We start from the raw sequence: 16343 nt of genomic DNA on the forward strand, positions 1-16343 counted from the left end.
AGGAGGTAACATTGACACTCAGACCTGAAGGATGAGGCTTGTGCCAAGAAGAGGCGCAAGGAGCTGGCAGGAGGGACGTGGAAAGAATCCCATCAGGCCAACTTTGTAGATCATGAGAAATCACGGCACAGAGGCTTTGCCCGTCCAAGCACATGTTCACAGGATCACTCTGGCTCTGGGGCCAGTAGGATGGAGAGAGGCAAGCATGGAAGCCGGGCGCCCAATTAGGAAGCTGTGGGTTTCCGGCGTGGGTGGGTAGTATGACAGATGGGAAGGAGTGAATTACAGGTGTGTTCTGCAGCGCTCTACAGAGTTCGCAGGTGGACTGAATTAGGGAGGCAGAGGAAGGGTGGCTCAGGGTAACTCAGTATCTGTGGCTTGAGTCCCTGGGCAGTGGGACAGAGCTGTTAAAGAGATAGTGAGCCGCTGCAGGAGGAGAGGAGTTTTGGGGGGGTGGGGAATACACAAATGTATCTCGCGTGTATGGATATAAATCCATCCTCTCCTCTAGATGGGTATTTGGTAAGTTGTGAGTGATTGTCCAGGTCTTCTTGGGGGGCTGTTGAGTCCTGAATTGGGGGCTGAGCATGAGGTACCTGGGCACGGAGTGATCTCCTTAGACCCAGGGCTATGTTTACAATCTTCACTTGATGGCTGAGTCTTGCTGTGTTTTGTTCTTTCCTTTGTAATCAGCTTCTCATTAGGTGACGGATGTGTCTAGCTCTTCTGTGTCTTCATTTGCATACGCAGTCTGCTGTAATTATGTCTCAAGAACATAGCGTTTTGTTGTTTGGGTATTTACTTTTGCTTTTTAGGGCTGAAAACCTGTGCAGTGTCCTGTCACATGGACAGGCTGGTGTTTGTGCCCGAGAGCAGCTTTCTAGCCCTGGCATCTCTTTGTTTTTGTTTTTCATAGTTACATAACATCAGGACCATGAGTGCTGGCTATGAAATTGATTTTGAGAGCCACTGTACCTTAAATTGGGAAATACTTTCTATTTTAGGTTAAGAAAAGGAGCACAGGGGAAGGAGGTGGGGGAGAAGACCTGGTCTCAGTTGCCTCCGGATTTCAAAGTGCAAGAACCAGGAGCACGGGGCTGGCTCTTACCTTGACAGCCAGCTAGTGGAGTAGGGGCTTCAAAGTCAGTCCTGCAGCTGCCCTTCCGCCGCTTGGTTTGAATTCTACCCAGGGCCTCGAGTGGAGGCTGGTGCCACCTGCCTCTTCACCGTATCCCCTTCCCTGGAAGCCAGGAGAGTCCTGGGTTGGGCACTGGTTTGGCAAATGCTTACTGAGAGCTTCTGCAGCTTGCTGTTAGTCTTGTATTCACTGTTATTTGTTTCTGGATAGGGGTAAGCCTGGTACAGCCGGAGTCTTTATCATCGTAAGGCACGTGGGCATATGGAGCGGGGGACACCTTCAAGAAGACTCTCACCTGAAGTTTCTGAGCCCAGGCCATTTGCCAGACTTCATACTCGCCCCCTGTTTATTATCTTGTTAAATCCTCATGTGTGTCCTGGGTAGGTGTCTTCCCCCCCTCCCACTCCAGAGAGGAAGTAATTTGCCCCATGGCTAGAGCTCTGGTGCCATGGTCTTTTCCATGAGCTTCTATAGATAGGTCACATTAGCAAGTCTGTAGTGGCCACAGTCTGTCTCTGCTCCCAGGAGCTCAGATGAGTGAGTGTGGGCTTTTTGTTGAATAAATAGCAGCAACATGTAGGACGTGACTTAAGATGATCCTGGAAGAAAGAAGGGCAGACGAGATTCTAAGCAGGGGACACAGCATGAGCAAAGGCACACACTGGGAATTTGTGCCAAGAGCAGACCTTTGGGTTGGTTCCCACAGAGGTTATCCCAAGATAGCACAAAGTTGCCAAGGGCCTTGAACGTCAGCCTAAGGAGAGTGAACTTCATCCTGTACAAAAGGTGAGGATGGGTGGGGATGGGTGGGGAAGGGGGTGTATGAGGCTGTAGTTTTGGCAGGTGAGTAGGTCACAGTGAGGAGAGAACCGTCAGCCCCTTGGGGTGGGGTGCGGCGGAGATGAGATGCCACACCTGCCGGTACCGGTCTTCAGGTGTGAGACTGCACAGGCACCTTCCTGAGCACGTGAAGTGAGAAGGGCGACCACTGACTGGGGCATTTAGAAACCCTGTGCCTCCGTGTTGGTGCCAGGACATTGGGAGACTTGCTTTCAAACCTGATGTGCTGAGGAACCTGGGCTTAAATCACTGCTCTGCCACTTAGTAGCTGAGTGACTGTGGACAAGTCACCTAACTTCTGCGCCCCCATTTCGTTGTCCGTTAAATGAAGCTCACTACACACCGTTGTAAAGACGTAACTGTACAAGAAATCTAAAGGCCCCAGTGCCATTCCTAGCATACAGTGAGGTTAATAATGATGGCTCTGTGTTGTCTGTCCTGTTTTTGCCAAATCCTCGTAGGCTAATCATTCGTTTTTCACTTCGTTTCTCATGAACAATTTGCTGTGCCCTTCTTTTCCCTAAGAGAGCTCCAAACCCCTTGGCAAGAGCCCCCAGTGAGTTCCCCTCAGCCTAGGGGGCGTTGGGCTGGCTGCTGTAACCAGAAGTCCATATGGTCTCCTTCTGCCCAGACCGCTGTGGGCCCTTATTTGAGTCTTTCCTTTTCTAACCACAGATTGTCCTGTCCCCATATGGAAGGGCGACCTCTCCCCTTTGGCGATAGCTGCACCGTGGCCATCCTCCTCCTGGCAGAGAGCCCACACGGAGCGCTCACTCAGGAGCCCAGCTTCTCCCTTGGGCCCTTTCTGTGCTACTCACAGCAGCCACAGCTGAACCTCAGTCTCTTTGGGGGCCAATCGAGCCAGTTGGCAGCTTTCATTTCATCCTCACACTTAATAAGTTGAGGGAGGGAATTAGGGTGTCCCCGTAGCTTACTGCTAATTACTAGGGCTGTTTCTGGAGACAAAAAGTTGCCCCTTACTTTGTTTTGAGTGAATTCCGCCCGGTACTTATTTACCAGCTAAGGTACTTAGGGGAAATCACCAGCCCCCGTCCCCTAAGGGCTGCCATATATAACTTCCCAAGGCCGGAAAGACCAAGGTAAATGGTCTTTAATAGGGGTGATGGTTCGGGGTGCATCCTGCCCATTGCTGGTCACCAGAGAGACCTCCAAGCCTTTTAGGTCTTGCCCAGTGATTCTTATTTTTGTCCATTTGGCAAACTTTTAAATACTGGTATTTTGGTAGCACGTTCCAAGTATCAAAAAGTTTAAAACAATATTAAGCAAGTCGGCAATGGTGACATGGTTGCTGCCGTAATATGACCAAGTCTCCATGTCTGAGAGGACCTGCGTGCTGCAGTCGGCATGGAACCACTCACTGCCCTTTCCGAACTTGCGGACATACCTGAGTTAAAGCTGACATCTGTTTGTGTGGCTTTAAGCTCTGCTCGTTCCCTTTCTCTCAGTAAGCCAGGCCCTGCCGTCCAGTGGACATGCCATTTGTTGCTGCAAGAGTGTGTGTCCTCATCGTGGAGAGTGGGCCAAGCTCAGCTACCATGGCATGGAGCCCTCTCAGCGGCATTCGTCTGCTCTGAGGGACTCTCAGATTCTGCTCAACCTGTAGGGAGAGGGACCTCCCCGTCCCACTGCTGGGAGGGGCTCTGGTGCAGGGAGCTGCAGTCCGTCTCCCCACACCACCCTGAGCCCAGCCACACGGGGTGGTACGACCACCTTTGCGTGGGAAGCCCCACAAGCCCTCCTGTGCTGCTTTCTGTTTGGAGTCTTCGCCTTAATAGATAAGGAGCCTAGAAAAGTCTCTTGGTTCTCAGGGATTCCTTGTGGCCTCTTCTCAGGATCTGAATGTTGGGGATATTCTCCCAGACAAAGCATGTGACTTAACACACAGTGGGACTTCATGTGCCGTCAGGGGATTTGCAGAACCTGTGGTCTTTGCAGTTAAAGAACCGCAGCTTGAGAGCCCCTGTCCTGGTCCTAAGCCTCATTGGCACGGCCAGGGAGAGTAGGGAGAGCTAGATGAGACCGGAAGCCAGGTTGCCCACCCCTACACTCATCACCAGGCAAGATCCCGTATCATTTTCCTGCATTTTACTTAAGTATCTCCAAATAAGTTGCCACCCAGCGGGACCTTCCTCCCCTTGTATTTCTGCTGTCACAACCTGGGCGACAGTCCATGTTTCTGAGAATTCATGGGGCTGCTCCCTCTGGACACGCCTTAAGTAGGTGAAGAGGATGTGAGAGATGGGAGGGGTGACTTCTTAGGCAAAGAGTGGGCCCTGGGCTGCCCAAAGGCTGCTGCTCAGTTCCTAGTAGGGCAGCCCTGCCCCCACCACGTATCGCAACAGTCTGTGTATTTTGAATGTGGAGTAGGGGAGTCAGCCATACCAGGCAGCACGCTAGCCAGGTCTCCACCACCACGTCTTGAACCACTTGTCAGCTAAGGAGAGTTACTGGGCATTTGTTCCGTTTTACAGGGTACCACGGTGGGTCTTTAAGCTCTGAGGAAGTCCATAGAGTTGAGGCCAAACCCAAGTCTCCCAGTGCTAACTGCCCCTCTCTTTGACTGACAGAGACTCGGGGTTTTATACTCGGGAGCCGGCCAGCTCCACCTTGCCGCAGCTGGGTTTCAAGTTCCTTCTCCAGAGTAAGCGGGCTGCGTTTGCAGGCAGTTGGCTGTCTTCTTCCCCTTTTGGGGTGGGCCTCCTCTCAGAAAGTACGTGAGGGCAGGAGTAGCTAAGAGAGTTGGAATCAAGGTAGGAGCTTCCTGGGTTTCTAACTGGTAGGCTGTCATGGCAGGAAAATCCTGCACCATGTGCCTCGTTTCTCCCCCCAGCTCTGACACCGGGAGGGGCATGGCACCGAGTAGCATGGGAGAAAATAACAGAGACAGAGTCCCAGCGCCTCCCTGCGCAGCTGCTGGCGCCTGATGAAGTCAGTGGCGGGGCCTCCTCCCCCTGCCTGCTTGGGGTGTTCAGTGAGAGCGCAACCAAAGGCAGCGGTTTTTATAACCGTATTTTTTATATTAAAATCCTGTCATACTGAATGAATGATTCTGTGAAGTTCGTAAATTAGGTTTTTATTGCTGTATACCAGCTCCCAGTTTCTATCGATCACCCAGTATTTGAGCTCCTTCTGTGTTTGGCAACCTGAAGGCTTAAGAGAAGCAGGAGACTGTCTCTGCCTTTAAGGAAGCTTGTGGTTAGGAGGTGGTAAGAGTGGCAGATACGGTGTGGTTGTTGGGGGGTCTGGTTATTCCCTGACCACTCACTGGAGGACAGGACACTGGCTCCTCTGGGCCGGTTCCTGGGAAGAGGCATGTGGAGGGGGCCTGGAAGGGTGAGTGCCACCTGAGCGTCCGGACAGTGAGGGGACAGGTTATGGAACTGGAGTGATTGGGGTACACATCCAGACCAGAGCAGGGAGGAGGCTGTCATCTTCAGAGAAGACGGACTTGAGGCTGAGTCGTCTTGTCTAGAATTTTTGCCTGAGCCAGTGACAATTATGAGGTTTTGTTTTAGGGTGTGTTTTTTTTTGGGGGGGCTGTGATTTAAAGCTGCCCTCTCAGCTTATTAAGTACCTCATTGAGTGCCTCACTGTACCCATTACAAATCCCATCACTGGACTTCACACCCTACAAGGTAGACATTTCCACATCGTAAGCTGAGAAAAGTGAGGCTCAGAGGGCCTTGACTTGGTAAAGATCAAAGCTAGTGATTGGCAGAGCTGGGCTAGGGGTTTTAGGTTGTCAACTCTAAGGCCCCTGTCCATGACGGCACCAGTCGTTTGCCATTCTGTGTCACACGCTCTCTGAATGATGCTTCCCCCACCCCCACAATCGGGACCTGCTCCTAAATTTCCACCTGGCTTTGGTCTCCTGGTCAGGGCTCAAAGACCACATCATAGAAGCATGGCTTCCCCAGCCTTCTGGGGCATGGTGGCTGCCATGAAGCCTGGTGGGTGGGTATGCTTTAATAACCTCCAGCCTCTCATTCCCTTTTCCCCAACACCACCTCCCTTCTGTGAACCTAAAGACTGAAAACACTGTGTGCATTTGTCATCTCTTCCTCCATTTTACCAACCCTGACACCAGGACCTCCCATATACTATGCCGGGGTCTGTTCACGGCCTGGGCAGTTCTGCTTTTGTCCTTCTCTTAGCACCACTGTTGCCAGCTACACCTTAGAGAAATGATGCATCAGAAAGCTTGGCCTCACTCCCTCTGACAGATTGGAATCGACAGTAGTGCTGGGGCCACCGAACCCCCGAGGGCTGGCACGTTGATAGCTGAGTATGAAAAGCCAGCTGCTTTGTTTGGTGTATTAAACAAGTGAAGAATGACTCATTTTGAAGCTAATCCTGTTTAGAAGGAGAGGCCTGCCCTCTGTGACCGAGCGATTACCTTCCCACTGTGCCTCCACAGCATGACATGCTGAAAATTAATCCCTGAGCCTCAGTTTGCTCATCTGTAAAATGGAGAGAATTCCTACATGGTCATTTGTTTGCAAATTAAGCCTTGCATAGTGTCTAGCATATTCAAAGGTGTCATTAGCTGCAGCGATAGTACCACCACACAGGACATGTTGGACTGCAGGGAGGACTTAGGGAAGGGTGAGTTCTTGGCCACCACCCAGTAACACCTCAGTTTGAGTTTATATTGTGCTTTGGCCTATGAGCACACCAACCAGATGCCTGTCTTTTCTGTATGTTGGCCCATTCGGTCCCCGGCCCCATCGTGGCTTGCCCTCATCACAGCTCTCCCCAGCCTCTGTTCTCCACACTGCTAGTGGCCTTAATGGGAGCTGTTTGGTTCCCCAGTCTCCTTGAACGGGCCAGACAACTGCTTGGCTGGCAGAAGACTTTGCCAGAAGGCTCCTCACTGTCTGGTTGACACCACACCCCCCTTTGTGCTCTGGACACCAGACCTGTGCAGAGGTACCTAAGCCAAGCCTTCTGTGAGCCTTTTGCTGAGTGAATCTGTTTATAAATGAAAGGCTTAAATAGGTTAGAAACTGCACTGAAACTCTTCTTGTCTCTGTAGGCGGGGATTTTACATTACAAACTTAACACGTTAAAAGCAGGCTGTGGGGAGCAAGATAGACCTAGGTTCCAACCCTTTTCTCTACCTTGTCTTAGCCGTGCAGCTCTTCTCTCTGAGCTTGTTGCCTCATCTCTAAACCTGGGTGACCAGCTCCTACCTCATGGGGTTGTCGGGTGAAATGAGGCAGTAGGTGTAAAACACTTGGTCCATTTTGGGACACGGTGAATGGAAAGCAGTGCAGGCGAGTTAACAGTTGCCTGAATTGTCACACAGAAGGTGTTCTACCAAGATAGAACGTACCTGGCACACATGAAATGCTTGACAAGTCATTGATGTTATGATAATGACAGAGAAATGAGGTCTGAGGTGTTGAGGGGACGTGGTCCGAGAGCTGCAATAAGAAAGGGAAGAATGTGCCAACATACCTTCCCAGATCACCGACACCTTTTCCCCTCAAGACCACATCGGATGCAGGCTGTGAGCGCCGTTGGCTGAGCAGCTCTGGAAGCAGCAGGTGAAGGCTGTCGTAGTGGAAAGACTCAGGGCAGTGCAGGGGCTGCGAACGTTTGCATAAGTGCTGGTTCTCCTGCTCAGCAGCTCTAAGTTGCTCCATCTCTCTGGGTCTGCTCCCTCCTCAAAACAGGGCAAATGTATCCTCACAAGATGAGGTGATGAGGGAGGTGATAGATGGAGTGCACTACAGATGTCATCTGCAGGTTTATCACACCATTTTTCATTATGTGCGTATGGCTTTGCCCTCCAGAGGGCTCTGGTCAGAGGTAGCGGTTCCACTGAAAGGGACACGGCAAGCCTTGACAGAGCAGTCAAGCCGCAGCCTGGGCAGTCAGGGAGCTGAGGCATGCCCTCTCTAGGATGAATTTTGAGGACCCGCCAGGGCTGGGACCTACATCATTTACTGTTCCACTGAGTGCCTGGGAGGGTCTGCAACCCAGAACTGTATGGTCCGAGCCATTCGGCCATAGAAAGGGCCCCCACTGTCTTCCAGTGAGGTTGTTGCCATTGGCTCCCTGGGAAAAGATGTACCTTCTCTAGTGGGAGACGGGAGAGGGATTCAAACTCCAGGTCCTCTCCACAGAAGAGAGCACCCTCTCATTTTCCTGTCCCTGCCCACAAGGGAGAAGCCGACAGACCTGTGGGCTGTCCTGAGGTGTCCTACCAGCAGAGCCAGAACCAGTGCGAAAGCTGGAAGGAGGGTTGAGGAGCCTGTGGGAAATGTCAGCCCAGCTTCCTGGCAAGTCCCATGATTACAGACTGGTCATTACACGCTGGTATCATTACACGCTGGTGTGTCGGGAACTCTTACATGGTACTGTGATTGGTTTGACCTTCTGCGGTCACACTCTGGTCCCTCCACCAGGCTATTTTGTAAAAAGGGACTGTGGTTTCTGAAGGTCTCTGCCTCCTTGACCACGCCACTTTTCAGCTGCCTTGGGCCACATTCCTGCTGCTGGTCATCCTTTTGAGGAGGAGGTCGTCAGCTGGGGTCCTGCCAGAGGAAGGAGGAAAGCAGTGTTGAAAAGGTCATAACTGTCCCAGATATTATCTCAGCAGATCACACATGACCATACAATTTTCTGGGCTATTCTTGTCATATTTCAGAAGGACTTAGGCATGTCTTGGATGGTGAAATCCCCCCAAGCCCTGCCTCGCCCCCATCTTCGGGTTTCTTTGTCTACTGAAAGCACGGGGAGAAGGCAAGAGGTATGCACAAGAAAGCTGGATTTGAGATGGCTGCTGGATCATCACGGGACATGCGTATGATGAGTTTATTTTTCCAAGTCAAAAACTGAGACACAAGACCCACTTTTGGTTTTTTGTTGAAAGCCCTGAATAGGCAGGGAAACCAACAGTGGAGGAAAAGGTTGGGCCTGGGAAATCCAGTGTTTTCTTTTCAGATCAAATACTTTTCCAGTGCCTTTATCATCCATCCTCACTTTATACACAGAAGCTGGGTCACCTCACCTGTGCAGCAGAGGAGGGAATCACAGTCTCACCTCTCGTCTGACAGGTGTGGGAAACTCCACGTCCACTGCGTGTGGAAGAGCCCGAGTCTGGTTTCTTGCACCACTCGCTATTCCAAGGATCTTTCTGTCAGAACTGCCAGCTTTTCTTGTTGGTTAGAGGACGCTGTTCTTTCATTGCAAAGTAGAGTGTGACAATGTGATGTGTACTCAGTACTAAAAATACAGAGGAAAAGTGGGGGGAGAAGAAAACACTCGCGACAAGTACAGTGTTGAGATGTATTTTTTGCCAGATTTTCCTATTCTTGGAGGTTTTTGTGTTTTACATAGTTATGGTCATACTATATGCCAGAGAACTTGGTAGCCTGCTTTTTCACAGTTAACCCAGGGACGTGCTTCTGCCGTAACGTTCCAAATGCCACACAGCCTTCTCATTTCCTCTGTAAATATCACCGATTGGATGGATTGTTTGCTTACGTCTCTTATTTTGGATTTATGAGTTGGTGCCTCATAATTTAAATATACTTCAATTAACATCTTTATTCATAAAGCCCTTTTCATATTTAGGATTATCGGGTCATCCACATTTCCAGAAGTGGAATTATACAGGGTCTACAGGTTAAAATACTTCTGAAGCGCTGAAAACACACTGCCAGATTGCTCTCCGAAAGGCTTTGTGACCCTCCTCCAATGGGGTGTCTGTCCTGTCCGCTGCACCCTCACCCAGCTACAAGCAGTGTTAATGGTTAAATGGCTGAGGACCAGGCCTGTTTAAATCTAACACATTCGTCACTTCTCGGGGGGACAAATGGCTGGAGAGGATGGGCTCATAGAGTATGTGAGTTCCTGCTGTGGGCCAGGTACTTTTTATTTATTAGAGCCCCACCCCCAATCTCAGGAGGAAACTGAGGCTGACAGGCAGTAAATGGCCCAACGTCGCCGTTCCCCACTGTCTCTTGTGAGGACTAGCCAGGCATCTCCCCAGGACCTGAGTATAGTGGCCAGTGTTGTCACACTGCACATGTGGCAAGTAATGGTGGGGAGGGCGCGGGGCTGGGAGGGGAGGGCCCCTCACGCTGCAGAGAGCTTATAGAGCCACTGGGGGCACGCACACGGTGCACGACTGGTCTGACTCCGTTGTTCAGGGTGAGAGCGAGCACTTGGGAGCTCAGAGGTGACTTCCGTGCATGCAGATGGGGCCCTGCTGCCCCGGATGCTGCCTCGCCTAGAACAGGGCTGTTCTTAGCTCTGGTCAGGCCCAGACTGGGAAAACTGGGCTGCGGTAAGGGCTGGCCCCCGGCTGATCTCTGCAGGGGCTTGTGTCTGGGCCTCCCCCAGAACAGGTCCCTGAAGGGCGGGGTGGTTTGTCTTGTTCCTGAGGCCCAGCACCCAGGCGATTCCCAAGTAATAATATCATAATAGGACTCGGCACTTTTCGATGTTTTGCGTGTATTAATTCACTTGTTCCTCATGAGAACCTGTGATTTAGGTACAGGTGACAAGACCAAGCAACAGAGGACTTAAATGTGCCCACAGTCAGGTGGCAGAGCCTGTTGACCCACAGGCTCTGGCTCCAGAACCTCGCTCCTAACCACACCAGTGCACTACAGTGACGGGCCGAGCCGGTGGCTCTGTCCCCACCACTGCCCCTGGCTGTGGGGTCTGGCCCCTCTACTGCAGAAGAAGCCTGGCTACCTAGCACTAGATAAATAAACTTGAGAGAGTTGCTTTGAACTTTCAGGACAGCACAGTTAGTCAGAGAGGGTGGGGACGGAAGTATGAGAAGCAGTGGGGCTGCCAGGGCCTGCAGGGATGGGCGGCTAGGATCCGGTGGCTTTTTTCCTAACAGTACAGGAAGCCTTTGGAAAGGGACCGGGATTCATGACCAGGTTTGTGGCTGGGGCCAGCGTGCTTGGGTTCCCAGCCAGGGTCTGTCTGCCCTTCAGTCCATGTGACCTTGGTTGGGCACGTTACTTAACCTGTGCCTCCGTTTCCTTATGTGAAAGTCTATGGCAGAGGGGTGGTAACCAGTGAAGCTGGATTTACTCCAGATAAACCTCCTCGACCCCAGCACTTCACAGATCCTGATTTCATCCGGATTGGGTGCTGGCACCTAGTGGGGATCTGGAACTTGGAGACAAGGCACCTCAAGCCCACTGACCAGTGTCCACTCGTTCCCTGCCTTCTATCTTCCAGGTTGATCCTCGGGACCCACAGTCTCATCAGTCTCGCACAGAGGACGGCAGAGGGTACAGGTGGTGGCGTGGCGGTTGGCGATCTCCCGACAGCTGGACCTCCAGCAATGTGAAGCTTTCGTTTGGGTTTCCCCCTTCTTTCGTTTTGCTTAATTTTTTTTATTTTGTTTTATTTTTTTGTCTTCCTCTTTTTTTTTTCTTTTTTAATTTAAACAATTGAGACTTCAAAAGAGCAGAAGCTGTGCTATGGACAGGCACCCATTTCTTTAAAGAAATTCAATATGGACAAAGCATATGTATAAATTTCATTTCTAATTTTTGTAAGGGGTTAGGGAGCTATTTTGTTTTTGTCCTTTATTTTCCCTGTCTTTTGCCCATTTCTCAGTTCTGCTTATAAACACCCCACTTCCCCAGAGAAGGCCTGCCTTTCCATGGAGAATTTGGGGAGTTCTCCAGGAACGGGAACATGAAGACAGAAGGAGGCCTCGGGGCCCCCCCACCAGACGCAGGCACTGCTGGACTCTCTCTGGGGGGCTGCTCCCGGCCAGCCCTGGGGCTTTGGGAAGGATCAGAGGTGAAGAGCCACCTGGAAGAGGAAGACCAGGGCTTGGCCAGGAGAACTCAAGAAAGAAGCTCTAAACTGTGGGTGTGTTCTCTTTAAGCTGTTGGAAGCCCCAGGCCACCCAGGACTTAAGGTGGTGGGACTCGGTCCCTCTACTGCCCTTTATACCCCAGAGCTCTGAGGGGGGAGGGACGGAAGGTAGCCATGTCCCACTTCCTGGCAGTTGAGCACCAGCCTACCCAGCTCCACAAGCCTACCTTTCTGTTAGTGATAGTCCTCCCAGAGGAGGTTCCCCAGGAAAAAAACTGTTGTGCCAAACCTCTGCCTGGGACGCAGCCGGGTCTCCAGCAGGCCTCTGTCACTCTGTGAGCTCAGCACCCATCACCTACTGGCTCTTCTCCCCAGATGTAGCCACCCAGCATCCAGGTTGTCACAGAGACTGCGTGAGTCCCTGGGAGCCAGTTGTGACCATTGCCATAAGAACAGGGTGCCCTGGACTGGATGCCACTGTTGTCTCCTCTCAGTGAAGGGTGCGTCCTATGTGTCGGGTCCCCTGGTGTCACTTATGGTGACAGTATCAAGCTCTGTCTCCCTCACCGCAGGGACGTACTGTTAGTTGCCGACCTTCAGTGTACGTGTGTCTGATGGGGAAAAGGCAGACCTGCCGAGAGTAGGGAGGTGACTGGGCAGAGCCCTGCGGCCTTTAGGTGCCCCATCGTGGGCTTGCCACCTTCGAGCTTCCCCAGCTGTGAGCCCATGGCCCCCACCGCCAGTGTCTGCCAGTGGAGCTGGCCGTTCTTCCACCATCCGACGATGCTCACAGCCTCCCTCCTCGCCGGCTTCTGAACCTGGCGTTCTCCCCATGCGAGGACAGGGGAACCCTTCCCGTGCTGTCCCTGTCACCTGGACACCACTTTGACAACGCCGTAGGCTTTTCACCCCATGATAGCCAAGCAGGAAAGGGTCTTTGTGGAGGGGGAGAAATTCTTGTGTTTATTTTTGTATTTTTGTTTTCTCTAAACCAGCATAAGATCAACAGGGAAGATAACTGGAGGGCATTTAAGTTGGTGTGTGACCAAGGGGGGGGCTTTCCCCCCACAGCAACAGTCCTGGTCCTGTGACCCTGGGAGTTTGGGAGAGTCCAGCACCACATCAGTGCAAACTTGGCAATACGTTTGCTCCCATTCTTTCAGCCTTTTCTCAAGCCCCTCAGATACCAAGGCTGCTTCCTCCTCGGCAGACAGCTGGCTGTGGTTAGCAGGATCCGGCGGGGCTGCAGGTGGTAACCAGGCCCTTCCCTTCCTTGGCTGAAATCCTTGGTGATCGCCTGTCTCTTGTCTCTTCTGACTCCTCAGACGACCTCCTGTGTGTACTGAGCTGCAAGGTTGGGAGAGTGGGATCCCCTAATGGCAGTATACACTCCTGCCCCACCCCCTCCCTGCCTTCCCTGGGGGCAGCTGTCGCTGTACATGAGCAAATGGGAAAAACAGTCCCCAGACTCCGCTCCCCAACACTCCCTGCCTGCCACATCCCATGCTCTGAAGTCCCTAGTGAGGGCTCCAGCCTAGCAAGTTACCTACCTTCTGCTTCTCTTTTTCTTCTGCCTTCCCCGGGTCTCTTAGCTTTCTTTGTCTGAATAAGGTCTTGGAGCTGCAGTCTCCCCATTTATTTGTCTTGGCACCAGAGTATCCCCTGTAGGCCACAGGATGTCCCTATGTTTTGGGTGAGGTGGGCCTGGAAGGGGCAGCTTCTACGCACCCTAATCTTGCAGGACTCCCAGCCCGCCCTGCTTGGTGGTGGGCCCTGCTTTCCTGGCTTCTGAGGACTAGCTCGTTAACCCCAAGTGCCTGTCTCTCCCTCTTCTCCCTCCCCCGCTCTCTTCACTTTGTCCCCCTGAGTCACCAGGCAGCAAGGTAGAAGGTAGAAGTCCGCCCTCAGCAAATGCTGGCTGTGCCCAGGCAGCCATCCAGCCTTGGGAGTAGGCCTGGTAGCTCCTGTTGCCGTTCCCAGCCACTTGCCACCTCTTCCCACCATGATCAGCTTCCTCACCTTCTCCACCTGGGTCTCAGGCCAGGCAGCAGCCCAGTGGTGCATCATCTCAGCACCACCAAGTTGGTTAGGCCTGTCCCAAGTTCTAGAAGTTTCCTCACCTTAAAATAGCAGTTAAATCTCATCTCCTTGGATCTATGAAAAGTGTAGCCTGTTGGAGGGAGGGTCAGGGCCTCAGCCCTGTGGGTCTGAGCTCAGTTTCCCCCTCAGTGAGAGGAACCAGCAAGACAGATCATAGTGCCTTATTCCATTGCCTTCCTCTGACCAGACCTCCCGGCTCTCTTGGAGTGTGGTTCTTCTTTTCTCCCTGTCTGTCCGTCTGTCACGTAAACTCTCGCATTCACAGATATCCACCCGACAAGGTTTACCCTCCCGCTGCCTCCCTGCCCCCATACCCCTTCCTGAGGGCTGCAGCCAGGCACATGTCTCCCCACCCACCACCAGGGCACTCACTAGCAGCTGTAGCCCAGGACAGAAAAACTGCTTCAGACAGGTGCACTCTCTGCCTCTTACTACCCAGCAGGCCCCTGCCTCTTACCTATAGCTAGGCGGATGCCACAGTCTGTTACCACAGACTGGCTCCATCTGACCCCCTTCTGGGCACCAGGGACTAACTAAGGTTGCAGGCCTCAGCCTCTTCTCATCCCAGAGGCATTGGGACAAGAGGATGGGAATTCTGTCCTCCCACCCAGATGTGGCTTGTCACTCGTGGCTGCCTTTCCGAGGGAGTGTATTAAATGTTTACTTGAGAAATCACCTGTTTACAGCCAGAGGAGAAACGTGCCCAACACTAGGTGGAGACCGCCCCTCTGGACAGGGCCTAGCCTCTGTGGCATTGCCAGTGGTGGCCCAGAGTGAATGAAGGCAGAGATGCCAGGGGCAGGGGCACACGCCCTGCACTCCCTCTGCTTCCTGACCCTGCGGTGCTAAGACCACTTGCCACCCTCCTCAGCCTTCTTGCCCCTGGACGGTCCCCGCCTCATTCCCTTCCTTCAAGATTCTCAGCTCCTTGACATGTCAGTTGTCTCCTGGAGAACCAGTGTTTGGAGCAATAAGATTATTATTTCTGCTTGAGTCTTTTTCTATGAAAAGGAAAAGAGCTGGCATTGTGGGCCTCTTTCTCTGTGCTACTGGCTGTTTACCTTCCTAAAAGACAGATCTTACTAGGATGGGTGGATGTCTGGGTTTCAGCCTTGTGGTATGTTTTGGAAGCTTGGAGAAGCAAGAGTTGGGCTTCCACCCCCTCAGGAGGGGACCCTAACTGCCCTGGCCTTGTTCCATGCTACCTGGGCTTCCATTCCGCCTACCAAACATGCCTCCCACCCTTGGTCCTGCTCGTGCCACCCCCCCATCTGGGGCACTGGTGGCTCTGACTCTAGTGGGGTCTTGTGTTACTGTCTCCCACGACTCCTTTCCCCTTCCTAGGTCTGTCTGGTGGCCCCCAGACAGACAGCTGCTGGCTCTCCTAGGAACTGGCAACCTGACAACAGCCAAGCTTGAACTATTCAGCTCTTCAGGCCGAGGGGCTTGGGGCTGAGGTCCAGAGACACTACCTCAGCCATCCTCCCACTGGGCTGAGGCACAGCCTTTGGGATGACACAGGCCCATCTCTGAGCCTGCCCTCCAGGCTCCTGTCTGGGGAGATGCCCGCACAGGGAAGTAGGAGGTGTGACTAACGCAACGTAAGCATCCACAGCCATCACTGAGAGATGACCTCACTGCCACTGGTTGCCTGGAGCCCCCCTAAGACTGCAGGGGGCAACAGAAGGGAGGCCTGCGCGTCTTTTTCCATGAGAGGCCACATGAGGAAGGGGGTTCATTTAGGGCCGTTTTAAAGACATCTTTCGTGCCCTGGGGGCCTCTTTCCATTACAGCAGGGGAGTATGTTGTGATAATTTGTCGTGTGGGGCTGACTTGGGTGTGAGAGGTTTTAACCCAGGCACAAAGTTCGTTTCAAATACTAGTTAATCTATTTTCCTTTTCTTTTTTTTGCACAGAAGCTGGTAATCTAGGACCTATGTGTGAACAACTTTATATGAATATTTTTTTGTACTTGGTTTACTTGGGTTGGTATGATACATTATATTTAAGTTCCTTGAACACTGTGGATCCCCCTAATGTGTATGAATGACTGAGGCTTTGTAAATTAAGGGACGTTTGTGTGAATAAAGTTATTTGACGGGGTCAAAGAAGCCATATGTGATTTGAAAATGACTGTTTGTGGTTTTGTTGCCACCTGTTTGGGAGGGAGGAGGGGCCAGCCCATGCCACACTCCCTGTCCCCTGTCCCTGGTCCCAGGGGATGAGCAGCATGAGAGAAGAGGACACTTGGCTGCTTGATGAGAAAACTGCCTGGAGACCTTCGACTGGTATTTCCACCCCACTACACCTGAGAACAGGCACTCAGAAGCGAGGAGCCTGCACTTGGGGAGCAGGAATCCACACCCCACCAGGTCTGCCCTTCCCAGCGGTCCAGGACCTCAGCCTATATGGCCCTCTCCTCCAAACATCTCAAAGTCTT

At 52.3% G+C, this 16343-nt stretch overlaps 1 protein-coding gene across 3 annotated transcripts in view; it reads left to right on the forward strand.

The window, feature by feature from the left end:
• The window catches only part of STK35 (serine/threonine kinase 35), a 42633-nt gene extending 26600 nt beyond the window's left edge, over nt 1-16033 (forward strand). For all 3 annotated transcript variants that reach the window (XM_019733781.2, XM_019733782.2, XM_074318291.1), the window contains exon 4: nt 11213-16033. The gene's annotated coding sequence lies outside the window, so the exon portion shown is untranslated. The remainder of the gene's footprint in view (nt 1-11212) is intronic.
• The last annotated feature ends 310 nt before the right edge of the window (nt 16034-16343 follow it).

The sequence above is a fragment of the Rhinolophus sinicus genome, linkage group LG13 (assembly GCF_036562045.2).
Source record: "Rhinolophus sinicus isolate RSC01 linkage group LG13, ASM3656204v1, whole genome shotgun sequence".
Lineage (NCBI taxonomy): Eukaryota > Metazoa > Chordata > Mammalia > Chiroptera > Rhinolophidae > Rhinolophus > Rhinolophus sinicus.